This window comes from Ambystoma mexicanum, chromosome 13, assembly GCF_040938575.1.
Source record: "Ambystoma mexicanum isolate Mex_15411 chromosome 13, UKY_AmexF1_1, whole genome shotgun sequence".
Classification (NCBI taxonomy): Eukaryota; Metazoa; Chordata; class Amphibia; order Caudata; family Ambystomatidae; genus Ambystoma; species Ambystoma mexicanum.
The window spans coordinates 631,857,583-631,883,743 of record NC_090938.1 but is presented as its reverse complement, the minus strand read 5'-3'; the positions used below and the strand labels follow the sequence as shown (position 1 = coordinate 631,883,743).

Genomic DNA, 26,161 nt, shown 5'->3' with positions numbered 1-26,161 from the left:
GATGAATGGTGTTCTGTGGTGAGGGGCTTAGGCTATCTAGCAGGGCTAGCAATACTGACCTTGAGAGGGGAGGTGATGAATGGTGGTCTGTGGTGAGGCACTTAGGCTAGCTAGCAGGGCTAGCAATGCTGACTTTGAGAGTGTAGGTGATGAATGGTGGTCTGTGGTGAGGTCTCTTAGGCTAGCTAGCAGGGATAGCAATGCTGACTTCGAGCGTGGAGATGATGAATGGTGGTCTATGGTGAGATGGATTATGCTAGCTAGCAGGGCTAGCATTGCTGATTTGAGCGTGGAGATGATGCATGGTGGTCTATGGTGAGGTGGCTTAGGCTAGCTAGCAGGACTAGCAATGCTGATCTTGAGAGGGCAGGTGGTGAATGGTGTTCTGTGGTGAGGGGCTTAGGCTATCTAGCAGGGCTAGCAATACTGACCTTGAGAGGGGAGGTGATGAATGGTGGTCTGTGGTGAGGCACTTAGGCTAGCTAGCAGGACTAGCAATGCTGACTTTGAGAGTGTAGGTGATGAATGATGTTATGTGGTGAGGCGGTTTAGGCTAGCTAGCAGGGCTAGCAATTCTGACTTTGAGAGGGGAGATGATGAATCGTGGCCTATGGTGAGGTGGCTTTGGCTAGCTAGCAGGGCTACCAATGCTGACTTTGAGAGGGGAGATGATGAATGGTGGTCTATGGTGAGATGGCTTAGTTTAGCCATCAGGGCTAGCAATGCTGACTTTGAGGGTGGAGACGATGAATGGTGGTCTATGGAGAGGTGGCTTAGGCTAGCTAGCAGGACTAGCAATGCTGAACTTGAGAGGGCAGGTGATGAATGGTGTTCTGTGGTGAGGGGCTTAGGCTATCTAGCAGGGCTAGCAATACTGACCTTGAGAGGGGAGGTGATGAATGGTGGTCTGTGGTGTGGCACTTAGGCTAGCTAGCAGGGCTAGCAATGCTGACTTTGAGAGTGTAGGTGATGAATGGTGGTCTGTGGTGAGGTCTCTTAGGCTAGCTAGCAGGGCTAGCAATGCTGACTTCGAGCGTCGAGATGATGAATGGTGGTCTATGGTGAGGTGGCCTGCTGACTTTGACAGGGGAGATGATGAATGGTGGTCTATGGTGAGATGGATTATGCTAGCTAGCAGGGCTAGCACTGCTGATTTGAGCGTGGAGATGATGCATGGTGGTCTATGGTGAGGTGGCTTAGGCTAGCTAGCAGGGCTAGCACTGCTGATTTGAGCGTGAAGATGATGCATGGTGGTCTATGGTGAGGTGGCTTAGGCTAGCTAGCAGGGCTAGCAATGCTGACTTTGAGAGAGGAGATGATGAATGATGGTATGTGGAGAGGCGGTTTAGGCTAGCTAGCAGGGCTAGCAATTCTGACTTTGAGAGGGGAGATGATGAATGGTGGCCTATGGTGAGGTGGCTTAGGCTAGCTAGCAGGGCTAGCAATGCTGACTTTGAGGTTGGAGATGATGAGTGGTGGTCTATGGTGAGATGGCTTAGGCTAGCTAGCAGGGCTAGCAATGCTGAACTTGAGAGGGGAGATGAAGAATGGTGGTCTGTGGTGAGGCGGCTTAGGCTATCTAGCAGGGCTAGCAATACTGACCTTGAGAGGGGAGGTGATGAATGGTGGTCTGTGGTGTGGCACTTAGGCTAGCAGGCAGGGCTAGCAATGCTGACTTTGAGAGTGTAGGTGATGAATGGTGGTCTGTGGTGAGGTCTCTTAGGCTAGCTAGCAGGGCTAGCAATGCTGACTTCGAGCGTGGAGATGATGAATGGTGGTCTATGGTGAGGTGGCCTGCTGACTTTGAGAGGGGAGATGATGAATGGTGGTCTATGGTGAGATGGATTATGCTAGCTAGCAGGGCTAGCACTGCTGATTTGAGCGTGGAGATGATGCATGGTGGTCTATGGTGAGGTGGCTTAGGCTAGCTAGCAGGGCTAGCACTGCTGATTTGAGCGTGAAGATGATGCATGGTGGTCTATGGTGAGGTGGCTTAGGCTAGCTAGCAGGGCTAGCAATGCTGACTTTGAGAGAGGAGATGATGAATGATGGTATGTGGTGAGGCGGTTTAGGCTAGCTAGCAGGGCTAGCAATTCTGACTTTGAGAGGAGGGTGATGAATGGTGGCCTATGGTGAGGTGGCTTAGGCTAGCTAGCAGGGCTAGCAATGCTGACTTTGAGGTTGGAGATGATGAATGGTGGTCTATGGTGAGATGGCTTAGGCTAGTTAGCAGGGCTAGCAATGATTTCTTTGAGAGGGGAGATGAAGAATGGTGGTCTGTGGTGAGGCGTCTTAGGCTAGCTAGCAGGGCTAGCAATTGTGACTTTGAGAGGGGAGATGATGAATGGTGGTCTATGGTGAGGTGGCTTAGGATAGCTAGCAGGGCTAGCAATTCTGACTTTGGGGGTGGAGATGATGAATGGTGGTCTATGGTGAGATGGCCTAGGCTAGTTAGCTGGGCTAGCAATGCTTGCTTTGAGAGGGGAGGTGATGAATGGTGGTCTGTAGTGGGGTGGCTTAGGCTTGCTAGCAGGGCTAGCAATGCTGACTTCGAGAGGGTAGATGATGAATGGTGGTCTGTGGTTAGGTGGCTTACACTAGCTAGCAGGGCTAGCAATGCTGACCTTGAGAGGGGAGGTGATGAATGGTGGTCTGTGGAGAGGCACCTAGGCTACCTAGCAGGGCCAGCAATGCTGACTTTGAGAGGGGAGGTGATGAATGGTGGTCTGTGGTGAGGTGGCTTAGGCTAGCTAGCAGGGCTAGCAATGCTGACTTTGAGCGTGGAGATGATGAATGGTGGTCTATGGTGAGGTGGCCTGCTGACTTTGAGAGGGGAGATGATGAATGGTGGTCTGTAGTGGGGTGGCTAAGGCTTGCTAGCAGGGCTAGCAATGCTTACTTTGAGAGGGGAGGTGATGAATGGTGGTCTGTAGTGGGGTGGCTTAGGCTTGCTAGCAGGGCTAGCAATGCTGACTTCGAGAGGGTAGATGATGAATGGTGGTCTATGGTGAGATGGCTTAGGCTAGCTAGCAGGGCTAGCAATGCTGACTTTGAGGGTGGAGATGATGAATGGTGTTCTGTGGTGAGGCGCTTAGGCTAGCTAGCAGGGCTAGCAATGCAGACTTTGAGAGGGGGGTGATGAAAGGTGGTCTGTGGTTAGGTGGCTTACACTAGCTAGCAGAGCTAGTAATGCTGACCTTGAGAAGGGAGGTGATGAATGGTGGTCTGTGGAGAGGCACTTAGGCTACCTAGCAGGGCCAGCAATGCTGACTTTGAGAGGGGAGGTGATGAATGGTGGTCTGTGGTGAGGTGGCTTAGGCTAGCTAGCAGGCCTAGCAATGCTGACTTTGAGAGGGGAGATGATGAATGGTGGTCTATGGTGAGATGGCTTAGGCTAGCTAGCAGGGCTTGCAATGCTGACTTTGAGAGAGGAGATGATGAATGATGGTCTGTGGTGAGGCGGATTAGGCTAGTTAGCAGGGCTAGCAATGCTTACTTTGAGAGGGGAGAACACGAATGGTGGTCTGTGGTGAGGCAGCTTAGGCTATCTAGCAGGGCTAGTAATTGTGACTTTGAGAGGGGAGATGATGAATGGTGATCTATCATGAGGTGGCTTAGGCTAGCTAGCAGGGCTAGCCATTCTGACTTTGAGAGGGGAGATGATGAATGGTGGTCTATGGTGAGATGGCTTAGTTTAGCCATCAAGGCTAGCAATGCTGACTTTGAGGGTGGAGAGGATGAATGGTGGTCTATGGTGAGGTGCTTAGGCTAGCTAGCAGGACTAGCAATGCTTACTTTGAGAGGGGAGGTGATGAATGGTGGTCTGTAGTGGGGTGGCTTAGGCTTGCTAGCAGGCCTAGCAATGCTGACTTCGAGAGGGTAGATGATGAATGGTGGTCTATGGTGAGATGGTTTAGGCCAGCTAGCAGGACTAGCAATGCTGACTTTGAGAGGGAGATGATGAATGGTGGTCTATGGTGAGATGGCTTAGGTTAGCCATCAGGGATAGCAATGCTGACTTTGAGGGTGGAGAGGATGAATGGTGGTCTGTGGTGGGATGGCTTAGGCTAGCTAGTAGGACTAGCAATGCTGACGTTGAGGGTGGAGATGAAAGGTGGTCTTTTGTGAGGTGGCTTAGGCTAGTTAACAGGGCTAGCAATGCTTACTTTGAGAGGGGAGGTGATGAATGGTGGTCTGTAGTGGGGTGGCTTAGGCTAGCTAGCAGGGCTAGCAATGCTGACTTCGAGAGTGTAGATGATGAATGGTGGTCTATGGTGAGATGGCTTAGGCTAGCTAGCAGGGCTAGCAATGCTGACTTTGAGAGGGGAGATGATGAATGGTGGTCTATGGTGAGATGACTTAGGCTAGCTAGGAGGGCTAGCAACGCTGACTTTGAGGGCGGAGAGGATGAATGGTGGTCTGTGGTGAGATGGCTTAGGCTAGCTAGTAGGACTAGCAATGCTGATGTTGAGGGTGGAGTTGAATGGTGGTCTGTGGTGAGGTGGCTTAGGCTAGCTAGTAGGACTAGCAATGCTGACGTTGAGGGTGGAGATGAAAGGTGGTCTTTTGTGAGGTGGCTTAGGCTAGTTAGCAGGGCTAGAAATGTTGACTTTGAGAGGAAAGATGATGAATGGTGGTCTATGGTGAGATGGCTTAGGCCAGCTAGCAGGGCTAGCAATGCTGACTTTGAGAGGGGAGATGATGAATGGTGGTCTATGGTGAGATGGCTTAGGTTAGCCTTCAGGGCTAGCAATGCTGACTTTGAGGGTGAAGAGGATGAATGGTGGTCTGTGGTGAGATGGCTTAGGCTAGCTAGTAGGACTAGCAATGCTGACGTTGAGGGTGGAGATGAAAGGTGGTCTTTTGTGAGGTGGCTTAGGCTAGTTAACTGGGCCTGCAATACTTACTTTGAGAGGGGAGGTGATGAATTGTGGTCTGTAGTGGGTGGCTTAGGCTAGCTAGCAGGGCTAGCAAAGCTGACTTCGAGAGTGTAGATGATGAATGGTGGTCTATGGTGAGGTGGCTTAGGCTAGCTAGCAGGGCTAGCAATGCTGAGTTTGAGAGGGGAGATGAAGAATGGTGGTCTATGATGAGATGACTTAGGCTAGATAGGAGGGCTAGCAACGCTGACTTTGAGGGCAGAGAGGATGAATGGTGGTCTGTGGTAAGATGGCTTAGGCTAGCTAGTAGGACTAGCAATGCTGATGTTGAGGGTGGAGTTGAATGGTGGTCTGTGGTGAGGTGGCTTAGGCTAGCTAGCAGGGCTAGCAATGCTGACTTTGAGAGGGGAGATGACGAATGGTGGTCTATAGCCAGATGGCTTATGCTAGTTAGCAGGGCTAGAAATGCTGACTTTGAGAGGGGAGATGATGAATGGTGGTCAATGGTCAGATGGCTTAATCTAGTTAGCATTGCTAGCAATGCTGACTTTGAGAGGGGGAGATGATGAATGGTGGTCTATGGTGAGGTGGCTTAGGCTAGCTAGCAGGACTAGCAATGCTGACCTTGAGAGGGGAGATGATGAATGATGGTCTGTGGTGAGGCGGATTAGGCTAGCTAGCAGGGCTAGCAATTCTGACTTTCAGAGGGGAGATGATGAATGTTGGCCTATGGTGAGGTGGTTTAGGCTAGCTAGCAGGCCTAGCAATGCTGACTTTGAGGATGGAGATGATGAATGGTGGTCTATGGTGAGATGGCTTAGGCTAGTTAGCAGGGCTAGCAATGCTTATTTTGAGAGGGGAGATGACGAATGGTGGTCTGTGGTGAGGCGGCTTAGGCTAGCTAGCAATGCTAGCAATTGTGACTTTGAGAGGGGAGATGATGAATGGTGGTCTATGGTGAGGTGGCTTAGGCTAGCTAGCAGGGCTAGCAATGCTGACTTTGAGCGTGGAGATGATGAATGGTGGTCTATGGTGAGGTGGCCTGCTGACTTTGGGAGGGGAGATGATGAATGGTGGTCTATGGTGAGATGGCTTAGGCTAGCTAGCAGGGCTAGCACTGCTGATTTGAGCGTGGAGACGATGCATGGTGGTCTATGGTGAGGTGGCATCGGCTAGCTAGCAGGGCTAGCAATGCTGACTTTGAGAGAGGAGGTGATGAATGATGGTCTGTGGTGAGGCGGATTAGTCTAGCTAGCTGGGCTAGCAATTCTGACTTTCAGAGGGGGAGATGATGAATGGTGGCCTATGGTGAGGTGGCTTAGGCTAGGTAGCAGGGCTAGCAATGCTGACCCTGAGGGTGGAGGTGATGAATGGTTGTCTATGGTGAGATGGCTTAGGCTAGTTAGCAGGGCTAGCAATGCTTATTTTGAGAGGGGAGATGACGAATGGTGGTCTGTGGTGAGGCGGCTTAGGCTAGCTAGCAATGCTAGCAATTGTGACTTTGAGAGGGGAGATGATGAATGGTGGTCTATGGTGAGGTGGCTTAGGCTAGCTAGCAGGGCTAGCAATGCTTACTTTGAGAGGGGAGAACACGAATGGTGGTCTGTGGTGAGGCAGCTTAGGCTATCTAGCAGGGCTAGTAATTGTGACTTTGAGAGGGGAGATGATGAATGGTGATCTATCATGAGGTGGCTTAGGCTAGCTAGCAGGGCTAGCCATTCTGACTTTGAGAGGGGAGATGATGAATGGTGGTCTATGGTGAGATGGCTTAGTTTAGCCATCAAGGCTAGCAATGCTGACTTTGAGGGTGGAGAGGATGAATGGTGGTCTATGGTGAGGTGCTTAGGCTAGCTAGCAGGACTAGCAATGCTTACTTTGAGAGGGGAGGTGATGAATGGTGGTCTGTAGTGGGGTGGCTTAGGCTTGCTAGCAGGCCTAGCAATGCTGACTTCGAGAGGGTAGATGATGAATGGTGGTCTATGGTGAGATGGTTTAGGCCAGCTAGCAGGACTAGCAATGCTGACTTTGAGAGGGAGATGATGAATGGTGGTCTATGGTGAGATGGCTTAGGTTAGCCATCAGGGATAGCAATGCTGACTTTGAGGGTGGAGAGGATGAATGGTGGTCTGTGGTGGGATGGCTTAGGCTAGCTAGTAGGACTAGCAATGCTGACGTTGAGGGTGGAGATGAAAGGTGGTCTTTTGTGAGGTGGCTTAGGCTAGTTAACAGGGCTAGCAATGCTTACTTTGAGAGGGGAGGTGATGAATGGTGGTCTGTAGTGGGGTGGCTTAGGCTAGCTAGCAGGGCTAGCAATGCTGACTTTGAGAGTGTAGATGATGAATGGTGGTCTATGGTGAGATGGCTTAGGCTAGCTAGCAGGGCTAGCAATGCTGACTTTGAGAGGGGAGATGATGAATGGTGGTCTATGGTGAGATGACTTAGGCTAGCTAGGAGGGCTAGCAACGCTGACTTTGAGGGCGGAGAGGATGAATGGTGGTCTGTGGTGAGATGGCTTAGGCTAGCTAGTAGGACTAGCAATGCTGATGTTGAGGGTGGAGTTGAATGGTGGTCTGTGGTGAGGTGGCTTAGGCTAGCTAGTAGGACTAGCAATGCTGACGTTGAGGGTGGAGATGAAAGGTGGTCTTTTGTGAGGTGGCTTAGGCTAGTTAGCAGGGCTAGAAATGTTGACTTTGAGAGGAAAGATGATGAATGGTGGTCTATGGTGAGATGGCTTAGGCCAGCTAGCAGGGCTAGCAATGCTGACTTTGAGAGGGGAGATGATGAATGGTGGTCTATGGTGAGATGGCTTAGGTTAGCCTTCAGGGCTAGCAATGCTGACTTTGAGGGTGAAGAGGATGAATGGTGGTCTGTGGTGAGATGGCTTAGGCTAGCTAGTAGGACTAGCAATGCTGACGTTGAGGGTGGAGATGAAAGGTGGTCTTTTGTGAGGTGGCTTAGGCTAGTTAACAGGGCCTGCAATACTTACTTTGAGAGGGGAGGTGATGAATTGTGGTCTGTAGTGGGGTGGCTTAGGCTAGCTAGCAGGGCTAGCAAAGCTGACTTCGAGAGTGTAGATGATGAATGGTGGTCTATGGTGAGGTGGCTTAGGCTAGCTAGCAGGGCTAGCAATGCTGAGTTTGAGAGGGGAGATGAAGAATGGTGGTCTATGATGAGATGACTTAGGCTAGATAGGAGGACTAGCAACGCTGACTTTGAGGGCAGAGAGGATGAATGGTGGTCTGTGGTGAGATGGCTTAGGCTAGCTAGTAGGACTAGCAATGCTGATGTTGAGGGTGGAGTTGAATGGTGGTCTGTGGTGAGGTGGCTTAGGCTAGCTAGCAGGGCTAGCAATGCTGACTTTGAGAGGGGAGATGACGAATGGTGGTCTATAGCCAGATGGCTTATGCTAGTTAGCAGGGCTAGAAATGCTGACTTTGAGAGGGGAGATGATGAATGGTGGTCAATGGTCAGATGGCTTAATCTAGTTAGCATTGCTAGCAATGCTGACTTTGAGAGGGGGAGATGATGAATGGTGGTCTATGGTGAGGTGGCTTAGGCTAGCTAGCAGGACTAGCAATGCTGACCTTGAGAGGGGAGATGATGAATGATGGTCTGTGGTGAGGCGGATTAGGCTAGCTAGCAGGGCTAGCAATTCTGACTTTCAGAGGGGAGATGATGAATGTTGGCCTATGGTGAGGTGGTTTAGGCTAGCTAGCAGGCCTAGCAATGCTGACTTTGAGGATGGAGATGATGAATGGTGGTCTATGGTGAGATGGCTTAGGCTAGTTAGCAGGGCTAGCAATGCTTATTTTGAGAGGGGAGATGACGAATGGTGGTCTGTGGTGAGGCGGCTTAGGCTAGCTAGCAATGCTAGCAATTGTGACTTTGAGAGGGGAGATGATGAATGGTGGTCTATGGTGAGGTGGCTTAGGCTAGCTAGCAGGGCTAGCAATGCTGACTTTGAGCGTGGAGATGATGAATGGTGGTCTATGGTGAGGTGGCCTGCTGACTTTGGGAGGGGAGATGATGAATGGTGGTCTATGGTGAGATGGCTTAGGCTAGCTAGCAGGGCTAGCACTGCTGATTTGAGCGTGGAGACGATGCATGGTGGTCTATGGTGAGGTGGCATCGGCTAGCTAGCAGGGCTAGCAATGCTGACTTTGAGAGAGGAGGTGATGAATGATGGTCTGTGTTGAGGCGGATTAGTCTAGCTAGCTGGGCTAGCAATTCTGACTTTCAGAGGGGAGATGATGAATGGTGGCCTATGGTGAGGTGGCTTAGGCTAGGTAGCAGGGCTAGCAATGCTGACCCTGAGGGTGGAGGTGATGAATGGTTGTCTATGGTGAGATGGCTTAGGCTAGTTAGCAGGGCTAGCAATGCTTATTTTGAGAGGGGAGATGACGAATGGTGGTCTGTGGTGAGGCGGCTTAGGCTAGCTAGCAATGCTAGCAATTGTGACTTTGAGAGGGGAGATGATGAATGGTGGTCTATGGTGAGGTGGCTTAGGCTAGCTAGCAGGGCTAGCAATGCTGACTTTGAGAGGGGAGATGATGAAAGGTGGTCTATGGTGAGATGGCTTAGGCTTGCTAGCAGGGCTAGCACTGCTGATTTGAGCATGGAGACGATGCATGGTGGTCTATGGTGAGGTGGCTTAGGCTAGCTAGCAGGGCTAGCAATGCTGACTTTGAGAGAGGAGATGATGAATGATGTTCTGTGGTGAGGCGGATTAGTCTAGCTAGCAGGGCTAGCAATTCTGACTTTCAGAGGGGAGATGATGAATGATGGCCTATGGTGAGGTGGCTTAGGCTAGGTAGCAGGGCTAGCAATGCTGACCTTGAGGGTGGAGATGATGAATGGTGGTCTATGGTGAGGTGGCTTAGGCTAGTTAGCAGGGCTAGCAATGCTTATTTTGAGAGGGGAGATGACGAATGGTGGTCTGTGGTGAGGCGGCTTAGGCTAGCTAGCAATGCTAGCTATCGTGACTTTGAGAGGGGAGATGATGAATGGTGGTCTATGGTGAGGTGGCTTAGGCTAGCTAGCAGGGCTAGCAATGCTGACTTTGAGGTTGGAGATGATGAGTGGTGGTCTATGGTGAGATGGCTTAGGCTAGCTAGCAGGGCTAGCAATGCTGAACTTGAGAGGGGAGATGAAGAATGGTGGTCTGTGGTGAGGCGGCTTAGGCTATCTAGCAGGGCTAGCAATACTGACCTTGAGAGGGGAGGTGATGAATGGTGGTCTGTGGTGTGGCACTTAGGCTAGCAGGCAGGGCTAGCAATGCTGACTTTGAGAGTGTAGGTGATGAATGGTGGTCTGTGGTGAGGTCTCTTAGGCTAGCTAGCAGGGCTAGCAATGCTGACTTCGAGCGTGGAGATGATGAATGGTGGTCTATGGTGAGGTGGCCTGCTGACTTTGAGAGGGGAGATGATGAATGGTGGTCTATGGTGAGATGGATTATGCTAGCTAGCAGGGCTAGCACTGCTGATTTGAGCGTGGAGATGATGCATGGTGGTCTATGGTGAGGTGGCTTAGGCTAGCTAGCAGGGCTAGCACTGCTGATTTGAGCGTGAAGATGATGCATGGTGGTCTATGGTGAGGTGGCTTAGGCTAGCTAGCAGGGCTAGCAATGCTGACTTTGAGAGAGGAGATGATGAATGATGGTATGTGGTGAGGCGGTTTAGGCTAGCTAGCAGGGCTAGCAATTCTGACTTTGAGAGGAGGGTGATGAATGGTGGCCTATGGTGAGGTGGCTTAGGCTAGCTAGCAGGGCTAGCAATGCTGACTTTGAGGTTGGAGATGATGAATGGTGGTCTATGGTGAGATGGCTTAGGCTAGTTAGCAGGGCTAGCAATGATTTCTTTGAGAGGGGAGATGAAGAATGGTGGTCTGTGGTGAGGCGTCTTAGGCTAGCTAGCAGGGCTAGCAATTGTGACTTTGAGAGGGGAGATGATGAATGGTGGTCTATGGTGAGGTGGCTTAGGATAGCTAGCAGGGCTAGCAATTCTGACTTTGGGGGTGGAGATGATGAATGGTGGTCTATGGTGAGATGGCCTAGGCTAGTTAGCTGGGCTAGCAATGCTTGCTTTGAGAGGGGAGGTGATGAATGGTGGTCTGTAGTGGGGTGGCTTAGGCTTGCTAGCAGGGCTAGCAATGCTGACTTCGAGAGGGTAGATGATGAATGGTGGTCTGTGGTTAGGTGGCTTACACTAGCTAGCAGGGCTAGCAATGCTGACCTTGAGAGGGGAGGTGATGAATGGTGGTCTGTGGAGAGGCACCTAGGCTACCTAGCAGGGCCAGCAATGCTGACTTTGAGAGGGGAGGTGATGAATGGTGGTCTGTGGTGAGGTGGCTTAGGCTAGCTAGCAGGGCTAGCAATGCTGACTTCGAGAGGGTAGATGATGAATGGTGGTCTATGGTGAGATGGCTTAGGCTAGCTAGCAGGGCTAGCAATGCTGACTTTGAGGGTGGAGATGATGAATGGTGTTCTGTGGTGAGGCGCTTAGGCTAGCTAGCAGGGCTAGCAATGCAGACTTTGAGAGGGGGGTGATGAAAGGTGGTCTGTGGTTAGGTGGCTTACACTAGCTAGCAGAGCTAGTAATGCTGACCTTGAGAAGGGAGGTGATGAATGGTGGTCTGTGGAGAGGCACTTAGGCTACCTAGCAGGGCCAGCAATGCTGACTTTGAGAGGGGAGGTGATGAATGGTGGTCTGTGGTGAGGTGGCTTAGGCTAGCTAGCAGGCCTAGCAATGCTGACTTTGAGCGTGGAGATGATGAATGGTGGTCTATGGTGAGGTGGCCTGCTGACTTTGAGAGGGGAGATGATGAATGGTGGTCTATGGTGAGATGGCTTAGGCTAGCTAGCAGGGCTTGCAATGCTGACTTTGAGAGAGTAGATGATGAATGATGGTCTGTGGTGAGGCGGATTAGGCTAGTTAGCAGGGCTAGCAATGCTTACTTTGAGAGGGGAGAACACGAATGGTGGTCTGTGGTGAGGCAGCTTAGGCTATCTAGCAGGGCTAGTAATTGTGACTTTGAGAGGGGAGATGATGAATGGTGATCTATCATGAGGTGGCTTAGGCTAGCTAGCAGGGCTAGCCATTCTGACTTTGAGAGGGGAGATGATGAATGGTGGTCTATGGTGAGATGGCTTAGTTTAGCCATCAAGGCTAGCAATGCTGACTTTGAGGGTGGAGAGGATGAATGGTGGTCTATGGTGAGGTGCTTAGGCTAGCTAGCAGGACTAGCAATGCTTACTTTGAGAGGGGAGGTGATGAATGGTGGTCTGTAGTGGGGTGGCTTAGGCTTGCTAGCAGGCCTAGCAATGCTGACTTCGAGAGGGTAGATGATGAATGGTGGTCTATGGTGAGATGGTTTAGGCCAGCTAGCAGGACTAGCAATGCTGACTTTGAGAGGGAGATGATGAATGGTGGTCTATGGTGAGATGGCTTAGGTTAGCCATCAGGGATAGCAATGCTGACTTTGAGGGTGGAGAGGATGAATGGTGGTCTGTGGTGGGATGGCTTAGGCTAGCTAGTAGGACTAGCAATGCTGACGTTGAGGGTGGAGATGAAAGGTGGTCTTTTGTGAGGTGGCTTAGGCTAGTTAACAGGGCTAGCAATGCTTACTTTGAGAGGGGAGGTGATGAATGGTGGTCTGTAGTGGGGTGGCTTAGGCTAGCTAGCAGGGCTAGCAATGCTGACTTCGAGAGTGTAGATGATGAATGGTGGTCTATGGTGAGATGGCTTAGGCTAGCTAGCAGGGCTAGCAATGCTGACTTTGAGAGGGGAGATGATGAATGGTGGTCTATGGTGAGATGACTTAGGCTAGCTAGGAGGGCTAGCAACGCTGACTTTGAGGGCGGAGAGGATGAATGGTGGTCTGTGGTGAGATGGCTTAGGCTAGCTAGTAGGACTAGCAATGCTGATGTTGAGGGTGAAGTTGAATGGTGGTCTGTGGTGAGGTGGCTTAGGCTAGCTAGTAGGACTAGCAATGCTGACGTTGAGGGTGGAGATGAAAGGTGGTCTTTTGTGAGGTGGCTTAGGCTAGTTAGGAGGGCTAGAAATGTTGACTTTGAGAGGAAAGATGATGAATGGTGGTCTATGGTGAGATGGCTTAGGCCAGCTAGCAGGGCTAGCAATGCTGACTTTGAGAGGGGAGATGATGAATGGTGGTCTATGGTGAGATGGCTTAGGTTAGCCTTCAGGGCTAGCAATGCTGACTTTGAGGGTGAAGAGGATGAATGGTGGTCTGTGGTGAGATGGCTTAGGCTAGCTAGTAGGACTAGCAATGCTGACGTTGAGGGTGGAGATGAAAGGTGGTCTTTTGTGAGGTGGCTTAGGCTAGTTAACTGGGCCTGCAATACTTACTTTGAGAGGGGAGGTGATGAATTGTGGTCTGTAGTGGGGTGGCTTAGGCTAGCTAGCAGGGCTAGCAAAGCTGACTTCGAGAGTGTAGATGATGAATGGTGGTCTATGGTGAGGTGGCTTAGGCTAGCTAGCAGGGCTAGCAATGCTGAGTTTGAGAGGGGAGATGAAGAATGGTGGTCTATGATGAGATGACTTAGGCTAGATAGGAGGGCTAGCAACGCTGACTTTGAGGGCAGAGAGGATGAATGGTGGTCTGTGGTGAGATGGCTTAGGCTAGCTAGTAGGACTAGCAATGCTGATGTTGAGGGTGGAGTTGAATGGTGGTCTGTGGTGAGGTGGCTTAGGCTAGCTAGCAGGGCTAGCAATGCTGACTTTGAGAGGGGAGATGACGAATGGTGGTCTATAGCCAGATGGCTTATGCTAGTTAGCAGGGCTAGAAATGCTGACTTTGAGAGGGGAGATGATGAATGGTGGTCAATGGTCAGATGGCTTAATCTAGTTAGCATTGCTAGCAATGCTGACTTTGAGAGGGGGAGATGATGAATGGTGGTCTATGGTGAGGTGGCTTAGGCTAGCTAGCAGGACTAGCAATGCTGACCTTGAGAGGGGAGATGATGAATGATGGTCTGTGGTGAGGCGGATTAGGCTAGCTAGCAGGGCTAGCAATTCTGACTTTCAGAGGGGAGATGATGAATGTTGGCCTATGGTGAGGTGGTTTAGGCTAGCTAGCAGGCCTAGCAATGCTGACTTTGAGGATGGAGATGATGAATGGTGGTCTATGGTGAGATGGCTTAGGCTAGTTAGCAGGGCTAGCAATGCTTATTTTGAGAGGGGAGATGACGAATGGTGGTCTGTGGTGAGGCGGCTTAGGCTAGCTAGCAATGCTAGCAATTGTGACTTTGAGAGGGGAGATGATGAATGGTGGTCTATGGTGAGGTGGCTTAGGCTAGCTAGCAGGGCTAGCAATGCTGACTTTGAGCGTGGAGATGATGAATGGTGGTCTATGGTGAGGTGGCCTGCTGACTTTGGGAGGGGAGATGATGAATGGTGGTCTATGGTGAGATGGCTTAGGCTAGCTAGCAGGGCCAGCACTGCTGATTTGAGCGTGGAGACGATGCATGGTGGTCTATGGTGAGGTGGCATCGGCTAGCTAGCAGGGCTAGCAATGCTGACTTTGAGAGAGGAGGTGATGAATGATGGTCTGTGGTGAGGCGGATTAGTCTAGCTAGCTGGGCTAGCAATTCTGACTTTCAGAGGGGGAGATGATGAATGGTGGCCTATGGTGAGGTGGCTTAGGCTAGGTAGCAGGGCTAGCAATGCTGACCCTGAGTGTGGAGGTGATGAATGGTTGTCTATGGTGAGATGGCTTAGGCTAGTTAGCAGGGCTAGCAATGCTTATTTTGAGAGGGGAGATGACGAATGGTGGTCTGTGGTGAGGCGGCTTAGGCTAGCTAGCAATGCTAGCAATTGTGACTTTGAGAGGGGAGATGATGAATGGTGGTCTATGGTGAGGTGGCTTAGGCTAGCTAGCAGGGCTAGCAATGCTGACTTTGAGAGGGGAGATGATGAAAGGTGGTCTATGGTGAGATGGCTTAGGCTTGCTAGCAGGGCTAGCACTGCTGATTTGAGCATGGAGACGATGCATGGTGGTCTATGGTGAGGTGGCTTAGGCTAGCTAGCAGGGCTAGCAATGCTGACTTTGAGAGAGGAGATGATGAATGATGTTCTGTGGTGAGGCGGATTAGTCTAGCTAGCAGGGCTAGCAATTCTGACTTTCAGAGGGGAGATGATGAATGATGGCCTATGGTGAGGTGGCTTAGGCTAGGTAGCAGGGCTAGCAATGCTGACCTTGAGGGTGGAGATGATGAATGGTGGTCTATGGTGAGGTGGCTTAGGCTAGTTAGCAGGGCTAGCAATGCTTATTTTGAGAGGGGAGATGACGAATGGTGGTCTGTGGTGAGGCGGCTTAGGCTAGCTAGCAATGCTAGCTATCGTGACTTTGAGAGGGGAGATGATGAATGGTGGTCTATGGTGAGGTGGCTTAGGCTAGCTAGCAGGGCTAGCAATGCTGACTTTGAGGTTGGAGATGATGAGTGGTGGTCTATGGTGAGATGGCTTAGGCTAGCTAGCAGGGCTAGCAATGCTGAACTTGAGAGGGGAGATGAAGAATGGTGGTCTGTGGTGAGGCGGCTTAGGCTATCTAGCAGGGCTAGCAATACTGACCTTGAGAGGGGAGGTGATGAATGGTGGTCTGTGGTGTGGCACTTAGGCTAGCAGGCAGGGCTAGCAATGCTGACTTTGAGAGTGTAGGTGATGAATGGTGGTCTGTGGTGAGGTCTCTTAGGCTAGCTAGCAGGGCTAGCAATGCTGACTTCGAGCGTGGAGATGATGAATGGTGGTCTATGGTGAGGTGGCCTGCTGACTTTGAGAGGGGAGATGATGAATGGTGGTCTATGGTGAGATGGATTATGCTAGCTAGCAGGGCTAGCACTGCTGATTTGAGCGTGGAGATGATGCATGGTGGTCTATGGTGAGGTGGCTTAGGCTAGCTAGCAGGGCTAGCACTGCTGATTTGAGCGTGAAGATGATGCATGGTGGTCTATGGTGAGGTGGCTTAGGCTAGCTAGCAGGGCTAGCAATGCTGACTTTGAGAGAGGAGATGATGAATGATGGTATGTGGTGAGGCGGTTTAGGCTAGCTAGCAGGGCTAGCAATTCTGACTTTGAGAGGAGGGTGATGAATGGTGGCCTATGGTGAGGTGGCTTAGGCTAGCTAGCAGGGCTAGCAATGCTGACTTTGAGGTTGGAGATGATGAATGGTGGTCTATGGTGAGATGGCTTAGGCTAGTTAGCAGGGCTAGCAATGATTTCTTTGAGAGGGGAGATGAAGAATGGTGGTCTGTGGTGAGGCGTCTTAGGCTAGCTAGCAGGGCTAGCAATTGTGACTTTGAGAGGGGAGATGATGAATGGTGGTCTATGGTGAGGTGGCTTAGGATAGCTAGCAGGGCTAGCAATTCTGACTTTGGGGGTGGAGATGATGAATGGTGGTCTATGGTGAGATGGCCTAGGCTAGTTAGCTGGGCTAGCAATGCTTGCTTTGAGAGGGGAGGTGATGAATGGTGGTCTGTAGTGGGGTGGTTTAGGCTTGCTAGCAGGGCTAGCAATGCTGACTTCGAGAGGGTAGATGATGAATGGTGGTCTGTGGTTAGGTGGCTTACACTAGCTAGCAGGGCTAGCAATGCTGACCTTGAGAGGGGAGGTGATGAATGGTGGTCTGTGGAGAGGCACCTAGGCTACCTAGCAGGGCCAGCAATGCTGACTTTGAGAGGGGAGGTGATGAATGGTGGTCTGTGGTGAGGTGGCTTAGGCTAGCTAGCAGGGCTAGCAATGCTGACTTCGAGAGGGTAGATGATGAATGGTGGTCTATGGTGAGATGGCTTAGGCTAGCTAGCAGGGCTAGCAATGCTGACTTTGAGGGTGGAGATGATGAATGGTGTTCTGTGGTGAGGCGCTTAGGCTAGCTAGCAGGGCTAGCAATGCAGACTTTGAGAGGGGGGTGATGAAAGGTGGTCTGTGGTTAGGTGGCTTACACTAGCTAGCAGAGCTAGTAATGCTGACCTTGAGAAGGGAGGTGATGAATGGTGGTCTGTGGAGAGGCACTTAGGCTACCTAGCAGGGCCAGCAATGCTGACTTTGAGAGGGGAGGTGATGAATGGTGGTCTGTGGTGAGGTGGCTTAGGCTAGCTAGCAGGCCTAGCAATGCTGACTTTGAGCGTGGAGATGATGAATGGTGGTCTATGGTGAGGTGGCCTGCTGACTTTGAGAGGGGAGATGATGAATGGTGGTCTATGGTGAGATGGCTTAGGCTAACTAGCAGGGCTTGCAATGCTGACTTTGAGAGAGGAGATGATGAATGATGGTCTGTGGTGAGGCGGATTAGGCTAGTTAGCAGGGCTAGCAATGCTTACTTTGAGAGGGGAGAACACGAATGGTGGTCTGTGGTGAGGCAGCTTAGGCTATCTAGCAGGGCTAGTAATTGTGACTTTGAGAGGGGAGATGATGAATGGTGATCTATCATGAGGTGGCTTAGGCTAGCTAGCAGGGCTAGCCATTCTGACTTTGAGAGGGGAGATGATGAATGGTGGTCTATGGTGAGATGGCTTAGTTTAGCCATCAAGGCTAGCAATGCTGACTTTGAGGGTGGAGAGGATGAATGGTGGTCTATGGTGAGGTGCTTAGGCTAGCTAGCAGGACTAGCAATGCTTACTTTGAGAGGGGAGGTGATGAATGGTGGTCTGTAGTGGGGTGGCTTAGGCTTGCTAGCAGGCCTAGCAATGCTGACTTCGAGAGGGTAGATGATGAATGGTGGTCTATGGTGAGATGGTTTAGGCCAGCAGCAGGACTAGCAATGCTGACTTTGAGAGGGAGATGATGAATGGTGGTCTATGGTGAGATGGCTTAGGTTAGCCATCAGGGATAGCAATGCTGACTTTGAGGGTGGAGAGGATGAATGGTGGTCTGTGGTGGGATGGCTTAGGCTAGCTAGTAGGACTAGCAATGCTGACGTTGAGGGTGGAGATGAAAGGTGGTCTTTTGTGAGGTGGCTTAGGCTAGTTAACAGGGCTAGCAATGCTTACTTTGAGAGGGGAGGTGATGAATGGTGGTCTGTAGTGGGGTGGCTTAGGCTAGCTAGCAGGGCTAGCAATGCTGACTTCGAGAGTGTAGATGATGAATGGTGGTCTATGGTGAGATGGCTTAGGCTAGCTAGCAGGGCTAGCAATGCTGACTTTGAGAGGGGAGATGATGAATGGTGGTCTATGGTGAGATGACTTAGGCTAGCTAGGAGGGCTAGCAACGCTGACTTTGAGGGCGGAGAGGATGAATGGTGGTCTGTGGTGAGATGGCTTAGGCTAGCTAGTAGGACTAGCAATGCTGATGTTGAGGGTGGAGTTGAATGGTGGTCTGTGGTGAGGTGGCTTAGGCTAGCTAGTAGGACTAGCAATGCTGACGTTGAGGGTGGAGATGAAAGGTGGTCTTTTGTGAGGTGGCTTAGGCTAGTTAGCAGGGCTAGAAATGTTGACTTTGAGAGGAAAGATGATGAATGGTGGTCTATGGTGAGATGGCTTAGGCCAGCTAGCAGGGCTAGCAATGCTGACTTTGAGAGGGGAGATGATGAATGGTGGTCTATGGTGAGATGGCTTAGGTTAGCCTTCAGGGCTAGCAATGCTGACTTTGAGGGTGAAGAGGATGAATGGTGGTCTGTGGTGAGATGGCTTAGGCTAGCTAGTAGGACTAGCAATGCTGACGTTGAGGGTGGAGATGAAAGGTGGTCTTTTGTGAGGTGGCTTAGGCTAGTTAACTGGGCCTGCAATACTTACTTTGAGAGGGGAGGTGATGAATTGTGGTCTGTAGTGGGGTGGCTTAGGCTAGCTAGCAGGGCTAGCAAAGCTGACTTCGAGAGTGTAGATGATGAATGGTGGTCTATGGTGAGGTGGCTTAGGCTAGCTAGCAGGGCTAGCAATGCTGAGTTTGAGAGGGGAGATGAAGAATGGTGGTCTATGATGAGATGACTTAGGCTAGATAGGAGGGCTAGCAACGCTGACTTTGAGGGCAGAGAGGATGAATGGTGGTCTGTGGTGAGATGGCTTAGGCTAGCTAGTAGGACTAGCAATGCTGATGTTGAGGGTGGAGTTGAATGGTGGTCTGTGGTGAGGTGGCTTAGGCTAGCTAGCAGGGCTAGCAATGCTGACTTTGAGAGGGGAGATGACGAATGGTGGTCTATAGCCAGATGGCTTATGCTAGTTAGCAGGGCTAGAAATGCTGACTTTGAGAGGGGAGATGATGAATGGTGGTCAATGGTCAGATGGCTTAATCTAGTTAGCATTGCTAGCAATGCTGACTTTGAGAGGGGGAGATGATGAATGGTGGTCTGTGGTGAGGCGGATTAGGCTAGCTAGCAGGGCTAGCAATTCTGACTTTCAGAGGGGAGATGATGAATGTTGGCCTATGGTGAGGTGGTTTAGGCTAGCTAGCAGGCCTAGCAATGCTGACTTTGAGGATGGAGATGATGAATGGTGGTCTATGGTGAGATGGCTTAGGCTAGTTAGCAGGGCTAGCAATGCTTATTTTGAGAGGGGAGATGACGAATGGTGGTCTGTGGTGAGGCGGCTTAGGCTAGCTAGCAATGCTAGCAATTGTGACTTTGAGAGGGGAGATGATGAATGGTGGTCTATGGTGAGGTGGCTTAGGCTAGCTAGCAGGGCTAGCAATGCTGACTTTGAGCGTGGAGATGATGAATGGTGGTCTATGGTGAGGTGGCCTGCTGACTTTGGGAGGGGAGATGATGAATGGTGGTCTATGGTGAGATGGCTTAGGCTAGCTAGCAGGGCTAGCACTGCTGATTTGAGCGTGGAGACGATGCATGGTGGTCTATGGTGAGGTGGCATCGGCTAGCTAGCAGGGCTAGCAATGCTGACTTTGAGAGAGGAGGTGATGAATGATGGTCTGTGGTGAGGCGGATTAGTCTAGCTAGCTGGGCTAGCAATTCTGACTTTCAGAGGGGGAGATGATGAATGGTGGCCTATGGTGAGGTGGCTTAGGCTAGGTAGCAGGGCTAGCAATGCTGACCCTGAGGGTGGAGGTGATGAATGGTTGTCTATGGTGAGATGGCTTAGGCTAGTTAGCAGGGCTAGCAATGCTTATTTTGAGAGGGGAGATGACGAATGGTGGTCTGTGGTGAGGCGGCTTAGGCTAGCTAGCAATGCTAGCAATTGTGACTTTGAGAGGGGAGATGATGAATGGTGGTCTATGGTGAGGTGGCTTAGGCTAGCTAGCAGGGCTAGCAATGCTTACTTTGAGAGGGGAGAACACGAATGGTGGTCTGTGGTGAGGCAGCTTAGGCTATCTAGCAGGGCTAGTAATTGTGACTTTGAGAGGGGAGATGATGAATGGTGATCTATCATGAGGTGGCTTAGGCTAGCTAGCAGGGCTAGCCATTCTGACTTTGAGAGGGGAGATGATGAATGGTGGTCTATGGTGAGATGGCTTAGTTTAGCCATCAAGGCTAGCAATGCTGACTTTGAGGGTGGAGAGGATGAATGGTGGTCTATGGTGAGGTGCTTAGGCTAGCTAGCAGGACTAGCAATGCTTACTTTGAGAGGGGAGGTGATGAATGGTGGTCTGTAGTGGGGTGGCTTAGGCTTGCTAGCAGGCCTAGCATTGCTGACTTCGAGAGGGTAGATGATGAATGGTGGTCTATGGTGAGATGGTTTCGGCCAGCTAGCAGGACTAGCAATGCTGACTTTGAGAGGGAGATGATGAATGGTGGTCTATGGTGAGATGGCTTAGGTTAGCCATCAGGGATAGCAATGCTGACTTTGAGGGTGGAGAGGATGAATGGTGGTCTGTGGTGGGATGGCTTAGGCTAGCTAGTAGGACTAGCAATGCTGACGTTGAGGGTGGAGATGAAAGGTGGTCTTTTGTGAGGTGGCTTAGGCTAGTTAACAGGGCTAGCAATGCTTACTTTGAGAGGGGAGGTGATGAATGGTGGTCTGTAGTGGGGTGGCTTAGGCTAGCTAGCAGGGCTAGCAATGCTGACTTCGAGAGTGTAGATGATGAATGGTGGTCTATGGTGAGATGGCTTAGGCTAGCTAGCAGGGCTAGCAATGCTGACTTTGAGAGGGGAGATGATGAATGGTGGTCTATGGTGAGATGACTTAGGCTAGCTAGGAGGGCTAGCAACGCTGACTTTGAGGGCGGAGAGGATGAATGGTGGTCTGTGGTGAGATGGCTTAGGCTAGCTAGTAGGACTAGCAATGCTGATGTTGAGGGTGGAGTTGAATGGTGGTCTGTGGTGAGGTGGCTTAGGCTAGCTAGTAGGACTAGCAATGCTGACGTTGAGGGTGGAGATGAAAGGTGGTCTTTTGTGAGGTGGCTTAGGCTAGTTAGCAGGGCTAGAAATGTTGACTTTGAGAGGAAAGATGATGAATGGTGGTCTATGGTGAGATGGCTTAGGCCAGCTAGCAGGGCTAGCAATGCTGACTTTGAGAGGGGAGATGATGAATGGTGTTCTATGGTGAGATGGCTTAGGTTAGCCTTCAGGGCTAGCAATGCTGACTTTGAGGGTGAAGAGGATGAATGGTGGTCTGTGGTGAGATGGCTTAGGCTAGCTAGTAGGACTAGCAATGCTGACGTTGAGGGTGGAGATGAAAGGTGGTCTTTTGTGAGGTGGCTTAGGCTAGTTAACAGGGCCTGCAATACTTACTTTGAGAGGGGAGGTGATGAATTGTGGTCTGTAGTGGGGTGGCTTAGGCTAGCTAGCAGGGCTAGCAAAGCTGACTTCGAGAGTGTAGATGATGAATGGTGGTCTATGGTGAGGTGGCTTAGGCTAGCTAGCAGGGCTAGCAATGCTGAGTTTGAGAGGGGAGATGAAGAATGGTGGTCTATGATGAGATGACTTAGGCTAGATAGGAGGGCTAGCAACGCTGACTTTGAGGGCAGAGAGGATGAATGGTGGTCTGTGGTGAGATGGCTTAGGCTAGCTAGTAGGACTAGCAATGCTGATGTTGAGGGTGGAGTTGAATGGTGGTCTGTGGTGAGGTGGCTTAGGCTAGCTAGCAGGGCTAGCAATGCTGACTTTGAGAGGGGAGATGACGAATGGTGGTCTATAGCCAGATGGCTTATGCTAGTTAGCAGGGCTAGAAATGCTGACTTTGAGAGGGGAGATGATGAATGGTGGTCAATGGTCAGATGGCTTAATCTAGTTAGCATTGCTAGCAATGCTGACTTTGAGAGGGGGAGATGATGAATGGTGGTCTATGGTGAGGTGGCTTAGGCTAGCTAGCAGGACTAGCAATGCTGACCTTGAGAGGGGAGATGATGAATGATGGTCTGTGGTGAGGCGGATTAGGCTAGCTAGCAGGGCTAGCAATTCTGACTTTCAGAGGGGAGATGATGAATGTTGGCCTATGGTGAGGTGGTTTAGGCTAGCTAGCAGGCCTAGCAATGCTGACTTTGAGGATGGAGATGATGAATGGTGGTCTATGGTGAGATGGCTTAGGCTAGTTAGCAGGGCTAGCAATGCTTATTTTGATAGGGGAGATGACGAATGGTGGTCTGTGGTGAGGCGGCTTAGGCTAGCTAGCAATGCTAGCAATTGTGACTTTGAGAGGGGAGATGATGAATGGTGGTCTATGGTGAGGTGGCTTAGGTTAGCTAGCAGGGCTAGCAATGCTGACTTTGAGCGTGGAGATGATGAATGGTGGTCTATGGTGAGGTGGCCTGCTGACTTTGGGAGGGGAGATGATGAATGGTGGTCTATGGTGAGATGGCTTAGGCTAGCTAGCAGGGCTAGCACTGCTGATTTGAGCGTGGAGACGATGCATGGTGGTCTATGGTGAGGTGGCATCGGCTAGCTAGCAGGGCTAGCAATGCTGACTTTGAGAGAGGAGGTGATGAATGATGGTCTGTGGTGAGGCGGATTAGTCTAGCTAGCTGGGCTAGCAATTCTGACTTTCAGAGGGGAGATGATGAATGGTGGCCTATGGTGAGGTGGCTTAGGCTAGGTAGCAGGGCTAGCAATGCTGACCCTGAGGGTGGAGGTGATGAATGGTTGTCTATGGTGAGATGGCTTAGGCTAGTTAGCAGGGCTAGCAATGCTTATTTTGAGAGGGGAGATGACGAATGGTGGTCTGTGGTGAGGCGGCTTAGGCTAGCTAGCAATGCTAGCAATTGTGACTTTGAGAGGGGAGATGATGAATGGTGGTCTATGGTGAGGTGGCTTAGGCTAGCTAGCAGGGCTAGCAATGCTGACTTTGAGAGGGGAGATGATGAAAGGTGGTCTATGGTGAGATGGCTTAGGCTTGCTAGCAGGGCTAGCACTGCTGATTTGAGCATGGAGACGATGCATGGTGGTCTATGGTGAGGTGGCTTAGGCTAGCTAGCAGGGCTAGCAATGCTGACTTTGAGAGAGGAGATGATGAATGATGTTCTGTGGTGAGGCGGATTAGTCTAGCTAGCAGGGCTAGCAATTCTGACTTTCAGAGGGGAGATGATGAATGATGGCCTATGGTGAGGTGGCTTAGGCTAGGTAGCAGGGCTAGCAATGCTGACCTTGAGGGTGGAGATGATGAATGGTGGTCTATGGTGAGGTGGCTTAGGCTAGTTAGCAGGGCTAGCAATGCTTATTTTGAGAGGGGAGATGATGAATGGTGGTCTGTGGTGAGGCGGCTTAGGCTAGCTAGCAATGCTAGCTATCGTGACTTTGAGAGGGGAGATGATGAATGGTGGTCTATGGTGAGGTGGCTTAGGCTAGCTAGCAGGGCTAGCAATGCTGACTTTGAGGGTGGAGATGATGAAAGGTGGTCTATGGTGAGATGGCTTAGGCTAGTTAGCAGGGCTAGCAATGCTTACTTTGAGAGGGGAGGTCATGAATGGTGGTCTGTAGTGGGGTGGCTTAGGCTTGCTAGCAGGCCTAGCAATGCTGACTTCGAAAGGGTAGATGATGAATGGTGGTCTATGGTGAGATGGCTTAGGCCAGCTAGCAGGGCTAGCAATGCTGACTTTGAGAGGGGAGATGATGAATGGTGGTCTATGGTGAGATGGCTTAGGTTAGCCATCAGGGCTAGCAATGCTGACTTTGAAGGTGGAGAGGATGAATGGTGGTCTCTGGTGAGATGGCTTAGGCTAGCTAGTAGGACTAGCAATGCTGACGTTGAGGGAGGAGATGAAAGGTGGTCTTTTGTGAGGTGGCTTAGGCTAGTTAACAGGTCTAGCAATGCTTACTTTGAGAGGGGAGGTGATGAATGGTGGTCTGTAGTGGGGTGGCTTAGGCTAGCTAGCAGGGCTAGCAATGCTGACTTCGAGAGTGTAGATGATGAATGGTGGTCTATGGTGGGATGGCTTAGGCTAGCTAGCAGGGCTAGCAATGCTGACTTTGAGAGGGGAGATGATGAATGATGGTCTATGGTGAGATGACTTAGGCTAGCTAGGAGGGCTAGCAATGCTGACTTTGAGGGCAGAGAGGATGAATGGTGGTCTGTGGTGAGATGGCTTAGGCTAGCTAGCAGGGCTAGCAATGCTGACTTTTAGAGGGGAGATGATGAATGGTAGTCTATAGTGATGTGGCTTAGGCTAGCTAGCAGGGCTAGCAAAGCTGACTTTGAGGGTGGAGATGATGAATGGTGGTCTATGGTGAGCCCATGCAGTATCATCAGACATTGTTTGTGCAGGCAAAAACAGTGTATTCCCAGGAGGAGTAAGGGGGTGTGACCACATAGGTTATATCAAAGTGGGCCTGGTTATTTGCATCGTCAAAAAAGGTTAAAAGTGAAATCACATTGCTAATCCCCTGAAAAGGTGCTGCCTTCCTGTGCATCATCAGAAGAACTGCTGGCACCGCATGCTGTTAATCACTAGAGATGGGTATTTATGATTGGTACAATTCTTTTTTCTGTGATATAAATCCAGGCACTAAATGATTACCATGGACCCAAGATAAAAATGCTGATCACAGGAAAAAGAAACACATATCCGCCCAGAAGGTGGAATTGAACCACTCTGTCGCTAAACAGCTACAGGTTTGAAGCCTGCACCCCAGACCACTGAGGCTCATCCGGGCAGTGGTGGAGCAGAACAACACCATATATATGTCACCTGTAAACAGTATCTCTAACTAATAGAGTGGGAAAGAAGCCTTTTGAACTGAATTAAACTGAGTTTCTGCTTCAGGTTTAGGACACCATTATTGATAACCTTAACTGTCCTGCTTTGAAAGAAACAAATCAAGGAAAACGACGCCACTACTTGTATGTAAATCACTGCATGGACTTCTGGGTAACTTGGAAGGAGCTGCTGCTTCCTTGTATAATGTGGTCAAAGTACAGGCAATATGTTCTTCACATGTGGCGATGCTGGCAGCGCCTTGAAATCCCTGATGCTGATCCGTGGAATTATCTATGAACTGATTTATGTTTAGTATTAGTAGAGCACAGAGTTCACCACCAGGGTGGCCTCTTGGCACTTTGTGTGTATTGTACATAATGCATTTACAGGAATTATAACGTGTACATCTATCTGGGGAGCAGTAGAGGCTGTACAAGGGTGGGGGAGGTTGACAATCGCATGATCATTAGAGGAGGGGGAGCAGACTAGAGAAATCAGGGGAGCAGGGCTGGGGCTCCCCATTCAGTGGCAGCTATCTGCTGTTTTTGCTCTTTAAGCGCACACGCATCACGTTCTCCTCACTGTTTTTTTCAGCATTTTTAACTAGAAATGTTGAGCACAGGGTAATAATAATTTCTTCTTTGTATCGCTCTTTAGCCAAAAGCGCTTTACAGAGATCAAGTTTATAAAACGATTTTTGCCCAATCGAAATTTGTGTTCATTTTATCGACCTCGGAATGATGAGAGGCGGAGCTGACCTTCCAGGGATTCACAGCAGCTTCCTGCAAATTGCAGCAGCGAGCGCTCAACCTGCTGAGCTATCTCACCAGCTGCCCAGTACATGGGGAACGGTAGTGATATTACCGCTAAAACACTAGAGGTGGTGGAAGGAAGAATGAGAGGCAAGTGGGCAATGTGAGGCAAGGCTGTGAATATACATTATCCCGTTAGATTCCACACACACCCAGCTGAGTGTCCTCGAGCCACCGCTGTGGGTGCTGCTGGGGTGGAAGGGTGAACACCTGCTGGAGATCTTCAGTAGAGTGCAGAACTGCATTGAGGAGGTGCAGGAAGTCAAATGCCCTCAGGGTAAAGGGGTTCCTTCCACTTGAGAGCAAAGCAAAGGGCCTACATCTGGAAGCCGTGCAAGGCGATACTGGAGTTTTGAGGCAATGCTGACTTTGAGAGTGTAGGTGATGAATGGTGGTCTGTGGTGAGGTCTCTTAGGCTAGCTAGCAGGGCTAGCAATGCTGACTTC

At 50.6% G+C, this 26,161-nt stretch overlaps 1 non-coding gene across 1 annotated transcript; it reads right to left on the bottom strand.

The window, feature by feature from the left end:
- Positions 1-24,772: 24,772 nt before the first annotated feature.
- TRNASTOP-UCA (transfer RNA opal suppressor (anticodon UCA)) lies at positions 24,773-24,859 on the bottom strand. Its single transcript has one exon. It is a non-coding gene; the product is annotated as a tRNA-Sec (tRNA).
- Positions 24,860-26,161: the final 1,302 nt, after the last annotated feature.